Source organism: Charadrius vociferus, unplaced genomic scaffold (genome assembly GCF_000708025.1).
Source record: "Charadrius vociferus isolate BGI_N301 unplaced genomic scaffold, ASM70802v2 scaffold167, whole genome shotgun sequence".
Classification (NCBI taxonomy): Eukaryota; Metazoa; Chordata; class Aves; order Charadriiformes; family Charadriidae; genus Charadrius; species Charadrius vociferus.
In genome coordinates this window covers 1,803,816-1,817,283 of record NW_009649460.1, presented here as the reverse complement: position 1 = coordinate 1,817,283, position 13,468 = coordinate 1,803,816, and the positions used below count along the sequence as shown (strand labels likewise).

The 13,468-nt window shown below is 45.2% G+C and overlaps 1 protein-coding gene across 1 annotated transcript in view; it reads left to right on the top strand.

Annotated features, from left to right (window-relative positions):
- The window catches only part of CLVS1 (clavesin 1), a 95,025-nt gene that overhangs the window by 78,745 nt on the left and 2,812 nt on the right, over positions 1-13,468 (top strand). The gene's annotated exons all lie outside the window — the stretch shown is intronic.

Below are 13,468 nucleotides of genomic sequence, written 5' to 3'. Positions count from 1 at the left end.
CGCAGTGCGGCCGTCAGCACCACACCAGTGCTTGTTCTTCTTACTTGCTGCTACTGTGGTGCTGCTGACCACAGTTGAGAATGGTGGGGGTTTTATCTCCCCGCAAACGCATCTTTTGTAGGATGAACACCACTGCCCTCTAAAGGGAAAATGGGTGAGTCTTCTCCCGCTGCTTCTGCTCGGGCTTTCCCCATCCAGCCCTGCTAAGGCAGCAGAGCTGCTCTTTTAAGATCTCCGATTTTAGATCTAGTGGCTGTGCATTCAGCTCTGAATGCTTCAAATGACACCTCTCGAGAGTATCAGCCCCAGTAATTTGCGCTGGTTGCCCAGCATGGGTGAGGAGGGCTGGATACTTGGCCCAGGTTCGTGGGTGGTACAGCAGAGCCACCACCAGCTGCAGCCAGTGGTGGCCGGGTTGGCTCCCCTGCAGGAGTGCAACATCTGCACTTGTCTCAGCCTCCGCACCGCACTCTGCAAAAACTGTTTTCCACGCACATCGCGGTGATGCTTTCACTCGGTGCTGCCACTTGATGAGTGCGGTTGCTCACCGCCACGGCGTCACTCTGCGTGACAGGCAGCGGCCATCATTTTGTCACAGCAAAATCAAAGCTGACAACACAGACAAGCCGTAATGTCATGCAATTAATTTTAAAAGTCTTTCATCTTCAGAGGAAAAAGAAATGCATTGCCAATTCACAGCTCCCTCCCAGGTCAGAGGGATGCCACGCTGCTGCGGCTGCAAAGTGAAGCCTCGTGCTGGAAACGTTCGCACGTACGACTGAGAAGCGCTGTGAGTCCCACCACTCACAGGGCCACAAGACCACAGGGCTACGACCCTTTGCAGGGTTGCAGCCACGGCATGAAGAGAGGTGGCCATCTGCATAGTCAGCAGTTCTCACTACTGACTGCCATCCAAGACTGGGAGGCAGGATGACATTAGGGACCCTGTCCCAGAGAGCTGATTTTAAAACTTCTTTTTTTTTTTTTTTAAATATTAACAGTGGAACACACTGAGTGATTTTAGAAAGAAGCTAACTGAATATTCCATTATTATTAAAACATATATCGAGTGTACAATTTATGTAGCTTTATAGAAAGAAATCTGCAGTTTTTAAAGCTCTGAAGTGTTAAGAGCTGTTCACAGGTAAATCTTTGCTGAGGCTCAGGTTCTCAGCTGCAAAGAAAGGAGGGTCTTACTGTGCCCTCAGGGGAGAACCTCAGCTTGAAAATTAGTTCAGTGCCAGAAAACCCTGCCTCAAGGCAAAGCCTTCTTTTATAATCTGTTCACTAATACAAAAGTGCATTAATACAAATATGGCAAGTGGATGAATCTAATTTGTCATGTTGCCCCTGGGCAGACTAGGTCTAACTTTTAGCCTAATTTCGTTACTCGGTGGTTAAGTGAACCATCTGATCTTGTACCCTGTGGTCATTACTAGCTGTTAGAGGTGAAAAGTTCACTGCTTCAACAGATTTTCCCCTATGAGTATTTGCTTTGATTCTTCTTCCCCTGAAATTACGTTTTGGCCTAACTTGAGGTAAAAGCCTACGCTTAGGAAGCATAATCATGTGCTTTATTAGATTTATTAGACCAGATTTATATTTAAGGCCTATGAAAAGGTCTACAGAATTCTACCAGCGTTACCTGTCTTTCTATATCCTCCCCCCTCCTCACTTCTGTACGTTCATACATCTCTAACACAATGAGAGTCTCAGGCAATGCCTGAGATTCCTGGATACTCCAGGGAGGTCTACACTAGGCACAGGTGATCTCCTAGCGTTAGTCTTCATCTTAAATGTGATTCTCTCACAATTGCCATATCATTTTTTCCCCTTATTAAAGCAATTTTGTACTTCCAGTAAAAATCTCTTCCCTCCTCCTCCACTCACAGCATAAAAATCATTGAACTCCTGAGTGAAGAGGATAATTTTGTAAGCGTTTCTATGCTGAAATGTTGGGTTTAACAAAAAACGTGGCTGACCCTTTCTTTAGCACATACGTTCCTCTGAAAGGGGTAAGTATATGAAAACTGAACCCTCTTGGATTTCTGTAATTTAAGGATGAAAAGCCTTACTGAACAATTACGGTCTTCTACTCTCTGACTTCCCAGATGTCACTGCAGGTTTCCCTGCCCAGTATTTAGCTTCAGGGGAGGGCAGTGCTCATGAGAGGTGGATTTACCCCACCTCTCATGGGGTAGAGAGGGTTGCAGGTTGCCCCTCCTGGCTCTGTGGCCACTTGCTGTAAAGCCAAACAAGCACGAACTCTCTAGAGCTGCCACTGGGTCAGTGGTGTGTTCAAGCTTTCTCCATCTTGGAGCTCAATGTTGCTAGAATAGCTTGGAGTCGTGCACTGTCACAACAGAGGAATGGCCCTGTGAAATGTAGTACTGCCATCCTACGCCTAGACAGAAGCTCACCTTGGGCACAACCTACTCCAAATATAGTGCTTAGCAATTTTATCAGCAGAGATGCTGAGAAAACGAGATAGGAATTATAGATCTGGAAGAAAAATGCCAAGAAATGGAAACACAGAATAACTGACCGAACTATTGTTGTAGCCACTTAATCTATGTTAGAAAATGAATGCAGAAGGGGAGAAAGAGGGTGTTTTCAAGGCGTGCCTGAGACCAAACTGAAGTCATCACCTGAAAATTAAAATAAATCTCAAAATGCAGACCGGGAGAAAATGTGGTATCAAGCAGCAGTGGAAGGGAGTGAAACTGGAACAGGTATGTGCCCATACATTGGCTTCACGACTGACAGCAATGCTTTGGCTCCCATCACCAGGGCAGATCCATATAAATTGAATTAAGTTCACCTGAGGGTTCCGAGAAGGGTGAGGAGAGCAGAGAGCATATTTTTCCAGCAAGAAGCTATGGAAGATAATCGTTTTTTCAGCCTTGCAGAGCAAAGGTTGAAATGGGTACAATTGTTCTCTACAAGTACAGGAGGGAATAAAAACTGGGTAAAGATAACAGGTATTTGAGAAAAAGGACAACTTAGGCATGAGAACAAATGGGTATAAGCTGACCAAAGTATACCTTGGCTGCAAATTAGAGGAGTAGGTTTGCTACTGAGTTACTGAAACAACTGTGAATATGACAGCCTAACTGGTAGACAAGTGAAAGGAGTGATACGAGGTGGCTACCAGTGGTCACAGGAGGCTAGACTTGCCCCTCAAAGTCTCATTAGGTTCTGATTTCTGCTCTCCTTAACAGCAATGGGACCAGAATGTGATCTTCTCCCCCGCCACAGGCAGGGTTGGTTTTAGTTGTGACTTGAAATTGCACAAGATTTGTTCTCTAAAAAGAGTCCTTGTTTACTTCAGAGAATGGAGGCATTGTAGATGCAGAAAGGATTGAAAATCCTCTCAGAAAAAAAACCTGCCACTGACTCTATTTAGCAACATGATCTTGAAAATCTTGAGATTTGACAAGTTCCTATAATATGGAAAATCTTTAATCAAAACCATTGCAAATGTCATTTTTCCACCAGTGGCCACACGAAGCCCCACTGGGGCAAAATCAAAACAGTGGAAATTGCACTCCCATCTGCAGTATTATCTCACACCCTGGGAAAAATCCCAGAACCCAAGTACTGTATGAACAGATGGGAAACAGAGCAAAACAGCTGATGACTCCACATAATGAGTCTTAATGGCCAGGGGAAAGAAAGAAAAAAAAAAGCAACAATAGCAAAAATCCATTCAGAATATATCTGTTTATTAAGATTCAGCTCAGTGAAGTTTGAAACAGGCAAGGTAATAAACATGCAAACCAGCGTTAATACAGTAATCGCAAAGTCAGTTCAATCCGAGAATTTGGCCGCATCTGTTTGATAATCCTGGGAGCAGCGATGGCAACAGACACTTCCCCTGTTTTGGGCCATCTCTTCTGAATGGTCTGCATCCATGCAGGGAGCCTGTCACTTAGGAGCGGTGGGATTTGGAAGCAAGGTAAATGGTGTGAAAATTCGGAGCAGAGGGAAGAAAATCACCTCCCTTTCAGCTGTGGCCAAACGTTCTGTGAGTCCTGATGGTCAGAAAGGGGCCTTGGGTTGCTTTAGTCAACAGGGAGCTAGCACAAAAGCAAAGCATTTGCCTGAGGCACTCATGCTGGCTTTTGTTGATGAGCTGTTGTTTTTGGGAACAGCTGGAGGTTTTATCTGGGTGTGCAGTGTAATGAATAGTTATGGTGGATGGTTAAGCCTAGCAGTTAAAGAGTCAGAGGCTGCTCTCAACCTATCACCGTGCCAATAGGGCATGCTCATTTGGCCAGCCACAGGAGGGGAAGCATGTCTGTAGCTATTTGGGTCCCTCACCGCAGTGAGCGAGCATCCGCAATTGGAGAGACGGATTTAGTGACTGGGGAAGATGTGAAGGAGCTCAGTTCTTTGACGAGTTTCCTTTTTCCCCAGTGTCACCCCGCTCTTACATTTGGGTCCAGCAGCAGCAAGTAACCTGCAGTAGGACGCTGCCTCCCTGTGACTTGCTTTTCTTTACAAGATCTGCCTTTCTGCAGCTGCATCTGGGTCACTTCTTGATGTCTGAACTCAATCTTCAGTCCAAGTGACAAAGACTGTTCTCTGCCTTCGCTTCTTCACTGTGCAGTCACCAAGCACAGCCTGGGAGCTGAATGTTCCTTCTCTGCCCTCCCAGGCATCAAAAGATTTTTTACGTGCTGCTGTTTCAAACAGGTCTGAAAGCCTAGTGCAATTTAAATTGCCCTGCAGAGAAAGGAAATTTTACCTAACAGCTACATATATATTCAGGCCAAACAACCTGTGCTGTTTAACCAATTTTATTTAATCAAATTTTAATTAAGGATAATATTAATCAAATTTGGAATTAAAAATTATTCTTAGGATAACATGGATTGCAAGAGCATTACTATCAGCAAGTCAAGCTCTTTAGAGACTCAGGGAATTCAGAGTAAAACTTTTAAAGTAGAGCCAAGCACGCTGATTATGAAAATGTACAATTTATGCATCAAGACACCATCACCTTTTCCTGCTGTGAAGTAGAAACTTATAAAGTCATAGAATTATGTAGGTTGGAAAAGACCTTTAAGATCATCAAGTCCAACCGTAAACCTAGCACTGCCAATTCCACCACTAAGGCATGTCCCTAAGCACCACCTCTACACATCTTTTAAATACCTCCAGGGATGGGGACTCAACCACTTCCCAGGGCAGCCTGTTCCAATTCGGATAACCCTATCGGTGAAGTTGTTTTTCCTGATATCCAATCAAAACCTCCCCTGGTGCAACTTGAGGCCATTTCCTCTCATCCTAAAGTACCTGAGCACCTAAAGATTCAATGATGTGCCTAGTGGTTCATCAAAAGACCCCGGTCTTAGGCATTTTGCAAATGCAGTGAAAAAAAACATCGGAATGCATTGCCCCACATTGTTGAGTCAGAGCATGTGGATTTTTATGTCTTAGATCAGAGTGAAAGGATTTTAAAGTACAGATTAGGGCTTGCCATTATTGCCTCCTGATGAGTGTGTTTTAAAAAGGACTGATCTTCAAATGAACTTGTTACTGAAACTAATTGTTGGCTCTCAGAAATGGGATCCTGCTCCCAGAGGGAAAGGTATCACAACTGGTACACACTAATGCCAACTGGAACAGTTTTAGATCCAAAAAGGGCCATTCATGGGGGTGACTTATGTAAGGTTTTTATTTATTCAGACTGGTTCCTCCATATGCCCAGCTGGGCTGTGTAAGGCAGACCTTTCTAGTTGTTATCCTTGGTGTGACCTTAATGTTCCTTTGCCATATGTTTCTGCTTTTATGGGTCATGTTTTATGCCGGTTCACAGTAAGCACCAATTTACTGCAGAAGTAGTAAAATACCAGCAAATAAAAATCAGTATGAAAATGTGTGAAAACTTCTCACTGCCCGTGGATGGCACCTGGGTTGCTCTGCTTGTAGCTGGGGTGCACTTCCACATGTGCTGGGGGGAAAGGGAAATACTTCTTGTAAGCTTTCAGTTAAAATAGCTCTATGAAATGTGAGACCTATGGTGCAAGGCTCATATTCACTATTTTATTATGAATTATTTCAAACAATGGAGAATTTCTGAATGCTTCTGTGGAAATGCTTCCCCCATACGCAGATTATGAATGCGACATGTCTTGATAGTAAAGCAGGTGTCCCATGGACGTGCATATCACATAATATACGCATTATCTGGTAACATAGATTATTAGCTCTTGAACAGCTTTATAGCTTTTGACCGGAATTGTGCTAATACATCAGAGAGAAATGGAAAGGAGCTGGTAGATCTGGCGCGTTAGCAGGTCCTGGGGAGGCCACAGGAGAGACGGAGCAGAATATCCTCAGGAGCTGAAGAGGAGATGAGAGTCGCAAAGCCACGGCTGAACTGAGGACAGGAAGGACGGGTAGCTGGGTGCTGGCGGTTCCCTGGGGCAGGGCAGGAAATCGGTTGCGCTCTGAGGGTGTCGGCAGCATCGATTTCATCTGTCTACAGTACTTGATTACCAGTGCACGGGTGCACAAACACAGGCTGGAGGTGGGAATCACAGAACTGGTGCTGCTCAGGCTGCCTAAAATATGGCATTGTAAATTATGTCTTCAGCTGGCTATAAATTTGCCAAAAGCTTAGTGGTTTAGATTAGAGACATGACACTTAATAAAACAAATGGTTTTCTACTGCTTATGTCTTTTGCTGCCCTGTGAAAAATCCACCTACATCTGGCCGAATTACAAGCCTTTGAAAAGGCAATTCACACATGCTCTGTAGAAACATATTTTAATTTTAGCGTTTAATGACCCCAAGGATTGCCTCATGCTTTAGCTTGTCCTCCCAGAATAAATAAACTTGTTCAGCTTGCGTTGATGGTTTGGCACCCACAATGTGCATCTCCCGTCTAAGCCATGGGGTGCAGAGGGCTTTTGTAATTACAGCTTTTACTTGTGACCACAACAACTTTCCCTGCACAAGGCCAGGCTGCAGCAAGACATGGATTTGGCAGACTGACACCCCAGGCTCTCAGAGCTGCATCCTCCCCGCTGTCGGCAGGAGAATTGGAGAGATGAGAATTCAGTGGTGAACCCAGCTGGGATACTGGGAAGTGGGGTCGGTGGGCTGGGAGCCACAAGGCGGACTGAAAGATGAGGCAAGCATAAAGGTCTGGAAACAGCTGGGCTAGGAAGCACACTTGGTGGGCAAATAAATGGGGATGGTCAGGGGGAGGGCTGATGGAGACCAGGAATGATCCTTTGGTTAAGCCTGTTGGGTGCAGTCCTGGAGGAGTGGATCCTGCTCTCCCCCTCTCCCTGAGCCCCTGCGTCAGCCTAGGAAGTTGCTTAAACTAAACGTCACACAGATGGTGAGATTGCGTATCGCTTATTTTCAGCCTGCCAAGCTGTAGACTTTGGGGTCTAATTTCCAGAAATACTCAGCACTCACCTGCAGGAGAAATCAATGGGGCATGTGCTTTGTACACACAAGCTGCCGTGTAATGCTGAGTGCCCTGCAAAATCAGACCCTCGGCGCTGGGAAATGGGCACCCCACATTAGAGGAAAACTTGGACCCTAATCTCACTGCACTTCAGCTCTCCACATGCAAAATGGAAATTAAAAAAAAAAAAAACCAACCTCACAGTCATGCTATGGCAGTAAATGAATTAGCATTTAAGAGGCACACAAGTACTGCGTTGATGAACTCCACAGAAAAGCTCAGGAGGGAATTAACAAAGGCTATCTTCAGAGCAGGCTTGGAATAATATGCAGCAAACGTGTCACAGAGCCACATGCCAAACCGCTAGAAGAAAGCAAAATAAATAGCCTCTTATTAGCTCGGCACTATCTACCCTGAGCACTGAGCGGGGAAAAAGCCCTCTGAGAAAGAACAGTGGGAGCTCCCGGGGTCGGGGCGCAATGCGGGGGTCGCAACACCCCCACGCATCCGGCCAAGTCGCTGCTGTCCCACAACCCACATTTTGGCTCTTCCTGCTGTGGCGGTGTTTGACTTTCCAGCCTAAAGAGTACATCTGCAGGGTTGCTTTCATTTTGCAGTGCTGTTCTTGCTAAGGACAAGGAACTTCTGGTGTAGGACAGGGGAGTAGGAAGATTGACACCTTTTGCTCTCGCGGCTCCATCTTCCCTGTTTTGCCACACAGAAGTGAAGACACTATGATTCAGGGGTAAATATGGTTGGGATATTGGGAACTGGAGTCACTGGAATAGGAGCAAAAAAAGGCAGACCGAAAGATGAGGCAGGTGTAAAGGTCTGGAGTGTCTGAGCAGAGGCACTGGAAGCTGTTGGACTAGAAAGAGCGCTTGGTGGGCAAGGAAATGGGGATGAGTGGGAAAAGTGTGAATGGTGCGTGTGTGTGTGTGTAATATTCACAAAGTGGGAATAGAAAATTTTCTTCATTGCTTGACCTGAATTTCTTTTGTTTGCACATAATATAAATAATTTTCTTCATTACGTGGCCTGAATTTCTTTTGTTTGGATATCATATTCTGCACACTTTTTAGCAGCTCTCGCTGAACCTGCTGTAAATTGGTGTTGACTGCTGCTGCAGCGTTGTCTTTGTTTGCCCCATGACTAGGCTTACCTTTTGATAGGTGATGTATTGCACCCCAGGGGATTAAGGGCCTTCCAGGAACGCCTGTCTGAAGCAGGTGCTCCTATTACTTCTATGTAAAAAAAGGATGTGGAGGAGTCAGTCTATAGCAGAGAAAGGAAATGGAGAGGACAAGCTCCCACCCATGCCTTTCCCCTGCCCTGGATTTGGGATGTGACTGAGGCAAAATCTTGACACAGAAGCTCGGAGCACTTAGGAGAAGGAGATATCAGGCACATCCACACTGATGAAAAAAAGACCCAGGTGAGCTCCTGAATTCCAATGTTGGTGGCACAGACCAACTCCTGTCTGTATTTCTCAGAGACAGCCTCTGCCAGAGGAGCGTGGCTGTGTTTGCCCTGCACAGCGCCTGGCTCTTGCTCTCCTCCAGGTCTCAGTGGCTTTAAGGCATAAGACTGTATGTGCTGTGCCAAATACTTAAGCATTTCTGTGTGTTTTCACAGTTCAGAGTGTCTGCAGTAAGCTGAGAGCTGCATCATAGCCCACCAGAGAACTGAAGTTACAGCAAATGCCAAAGGGTAATTAATCACTGTGTTCCCTGGGGTGTGGTGTGGGCTGAGGGACGGGTCAGGACAGGGTGCACAGCTGGCCAGGCCATGGTTAGAGCCAAAGGCGGTGCAGTGCCATCTCTACTGCTCCGTGGTGCAGACCCTGCGGTGAGCTATGCCCAGGGTTCGCGGTGGGGAGAAGCAGCTGGGGCCAGCGGTCAGGAGAGGAGGGGCATGGAGAGTGTTGGAGGCAGAGGGAGCGATGAGGGGGTCTCGTGCTGGGGTTCACTCTGCGGCGGTCGCCTCTTTAGCGGTGTAGATGAACTCACAGGGACTTCTTCACACATGCGGTTAAGCACAGATCTGGGCCATGGTCATCCCTGGCTTTGATGTGCCAATGCACTACTCAGACACCTCTCCTTAGGATGTTCTAACCAGCAGGGAGAAAGATGGGCACTGCTGCCACCATGGCCACAAAGTCAGCAAGCTCAGCAGCTTGTCCCGTGGGCTGAGCACTGGGCTGCAGTAAGGTTAAGCCAAAGTTTACGTGCTGCTTTGCCCCCTGACTCACCATGTTGGTGGATCACTTAACCAGCTTGGCTGTGCCCCCAGACACGGATGCCGCTTCATCTCTTTGAAACGCTGCAGTTGGTGTATCAAAGCTACCCCTCCGGGCAGGTCTCTGCAGCACAACGCGGCGCTGTCTTAACGCAGAGCTGTGAGCCAGCACAAGTGCAGAAGCTTCAGAGCTGCATTAGCAAGAGATTTCAGCAGCGCTTATTAGCCTGGGCAGAGCGCCACACTTCATGGCTTCTGAGCTGGAGTTGTGCACCGCTGAGCAGAGCTTGGCTGCACCTGCCTGCACCACCTGCGGGAGCAAACACATCTTTCAAGATGCCTTGCCTGTGCATTTCATTTTCAAGTGTTTTCAATAATAGAAGAGCACCTTTTACCGCAATTACTTCACACCTGCACATCCGCATTGTTTGTTCAATACCAGGGAAAAACCTTGGTTTTCCCACCTGATGAAGGCACACTCTTGAGGTGTGTTGCAGAGCATGCGCTGGGCTGCTGCACCCTCCTCTGTAGTCTGATGGGGAGGGAGGAGGGCAGAGAAAGAAATGCCCCTCAGACCTTGTCAATACAAAAATTCATGGGCGTGATTTAAAAAAAATGGTTATTATGTTCTGTAAAGGGAATGAATAATTGGGAGATGAACAGCCCTGAGGTGCTGGTGAAATGGGAAAGGAATTAGAGGGAAATGAGCAGATGGGAGGTGAGAGGTAGATGAATAGAGTCACACGATGTGATCTGATTGATTGGCTGCAGTGTGTCACTCTGAGAGCTTGAAACCTCCTGCATTTGGGGAAAAAAGCATGCCACCCTCCTCCTTCCTCCACAAAACCCCCCAAAGGAAGCCCAGCACAAGTATAATACATCCTCACTCCTGTGGGCTGCGGCACATCAGCATTGCCATGATGAGAAGCATAAAATGAGGGATCAGAGAACTGGAAGATGTCTTTTAAGGCAAGCATGCCGTGATACGCTGGCAGTAATTGTTAGCTCAGTGCAGGATTTTGGTATTTTATTTTTTATAGGAAACAAAACTGATATCCAACAGACATCAGTTTCTGTGAGCTGATTCACTCCAGCTGTACTGTGACAACAGCCTTCTGAAATCAGTGGAGCTAGAAGGCCTGAATCCCGTCTTCTTACATGTTTTTTGACTGAATTTGAGATAGTAGCATTAAAATGACCACATACATAAAGCCATCTGCTCTCTTAGATACTGATGTACATACCTATGCAGTGCTGTCATTTGAAATACATGGCTGACCTGCTGGAGAAACAGCTGGGTAGTGTTGATTTTCCAGACTTCCAAATACTCTTGCTGAACAGTAAAACAACCGGGGTGGGGGGTGGGGGGTGGCGGTGATTGACACTTTAAATGGAGCACGCTCAAATGGTACCTAGGCTTCAGAACTGAGACTGAGAATTCATTTCTCTTTCCAGTTTTGTTTTGCTGTCCTAAGCAAGGTTACCTAGCCTCGGAAACTAGGCTAGGAAAGTCTATGGGCATTGACTTATCTGTTAATTACTTCAGACTTAGCTCCCAGCCCATGGGAATAGCATTGTACTTTTACAGGAGCTAAGCCTCCTCTGTGTATCATGTTAAAGAAAGGCACGCATAGGGTCTGCCAGCTCAGGGCTGTACACAGTGACTCTATCTGTGTGGTACTAACAATTGTCTACTTGTGTTAAAATTTAACTCAACCAGATTCTCCACACCCAAGCATCTTCCAAACTGCTTACTGAGAAATTTAGCTGAGAAAAGAGGGAAACCAGAAGGCTTTGAATTCAAGTATACTCATATAAAATACTAAAGTTGCAGCAAACACAGGACATGTGCCATATTTCAGGTGATTATTGAAGGTAACACATAGTGTGAGGCAGTCGTGGCTATGATATGTAGGAAACATTGCTTTGTAAATCATGGAACCTGTTACCCCTGGTGTTAATAGATCATAACTCATCAGAACAGTGACCTGAATGAATCATGTGATATGACCATATGTTTAGAACAGGTCAGATGAATTGCACCCCAAGAATGTCTATTTCTCTGTCATTCATAGCACAGAGTGACCATAGATGTTCAATGGTGAGACGAATCACAACACAAGTAACTAAAATGTAGTGATACGAGGAGAAGGCCAATGCAATTACTATTTCCTGCTTAGATGATTAGTTCATATCTGGCCCAGGTCAAAATGACTTGGACACGTCTTGAATATTACAAACTAATTGCATTCCTCCTGCAGAAACGACGGCACAGGTGAGGCTCTACTGCCTAAGTACAGGCATCTTGTATGATTTTAGGCACTGTGATGCCCCCTTGGCCTCCATCTGTTACTCCAGAAGGTCATGAGTCTTCTATGTCTTCTACAAATCCTGGGTCATAGGAATCAGCCATAGAAGGTTGTCTTGGGTACCCTCAGGTGCCTTAAATGGCAGTAGGTATCTACATTTAACAGCTGAATGTCATCCACACAGTCAAACTTGGCACCCCAAAGGCATAATGAGCTTGGAAAGAAAATCATTGCCATGGCATGGTTCAGAGAAGCTGGTATTTCTGTGGGCACAGAATCACAAAAAGGTTGAGGAAGGGACCTCTGGACATCTACCCAACCCCCTGCTCAGAGCAGTGTCAGCTAAAGCAGGTTGCCCAGGACTGTATCCAGCTGGATTTAGAATATCTCTAAGCATGAAGACCCCACAGCCTCTCTGGGCATCTTGTCCCAGTGTTTGTCCACTCCCTCAGTAAAAACATTTGTTCTCACGTTAAAGTGGAAGTTCTTGTGTTTCAATTGGCACCCATTGCCTCTTCTCCTGTCACTGGGTATCACTGAGGAGAGTCTGGCTTCATGTTCTCTACTCCATCCCATTAGGTATTTGTACATATTGATATGGAAAGGAAGCAAAATAAAATGCTTTTGTCTGGTGCCATGAACTTCTGCTTGCCTTAGGGTACCGACAGAACAGCATCCACAGCATTTGCAGGGCCAAAGCTTAAACCGAGATTGCCAAACAAGGAAAGATCTGTACTGTTTATTTACCATTTTACATCTAAATGACTTAAACTCTTGTGCAAGAGGGTGGTTTGGTGTTTTTAATGCAAAGATGGTTGCAAATTACAAGGACTAGTCAGGGCAAAATACTTTGGTACCTGACTGCAATTTATTTTTCAATAGGAAATTAAGGTGGAGTCAGATACCCAAAAGCCTTTCAAGAACCATGATCAGATTCTACTTAAAAATTTGAAACATGATTGTAAAGTCCTCTGAAAAAAATTATTATGCAGTTAGAACAGGTAGCAGTACTTCTAAAACAGAAATTAGTCTTAGTCCTAGGTTCAATACTAGAGTCAGCATACAAAACCCCCTAAATATTGTGTAAACTTGATCTTGGCATGTACCTAGAACATGACTGCTTTCCTTGAACTGAATATATGTTAGATACACAAAAGCAAGGTGAAACCAACATATAGGATGCTTTCTTTCAAATAGTATTTATCTTATATTCATTTCTACAGCTGCAAAATCTAGTTACTGGTCAGTTGAAAAAGCTTTCTGCAACAGCGGCCTGTTGCAAATCATCTTTTCTCTGTCATTAAATAAAGTATAGCTATGGAATACATATTCCAGGACATTCTGGAATATGTATTCTATAGCTGCATTGATATATATTTCCAAAATGCTTTTGTGAGCATCTACATTTTAACCAGTTACCATAAACGAAGAATATGAAAAAAGTATTTTAGAATCTTGTTGAGAACTGAGTAATTTTCTTTTTTTCCCTAC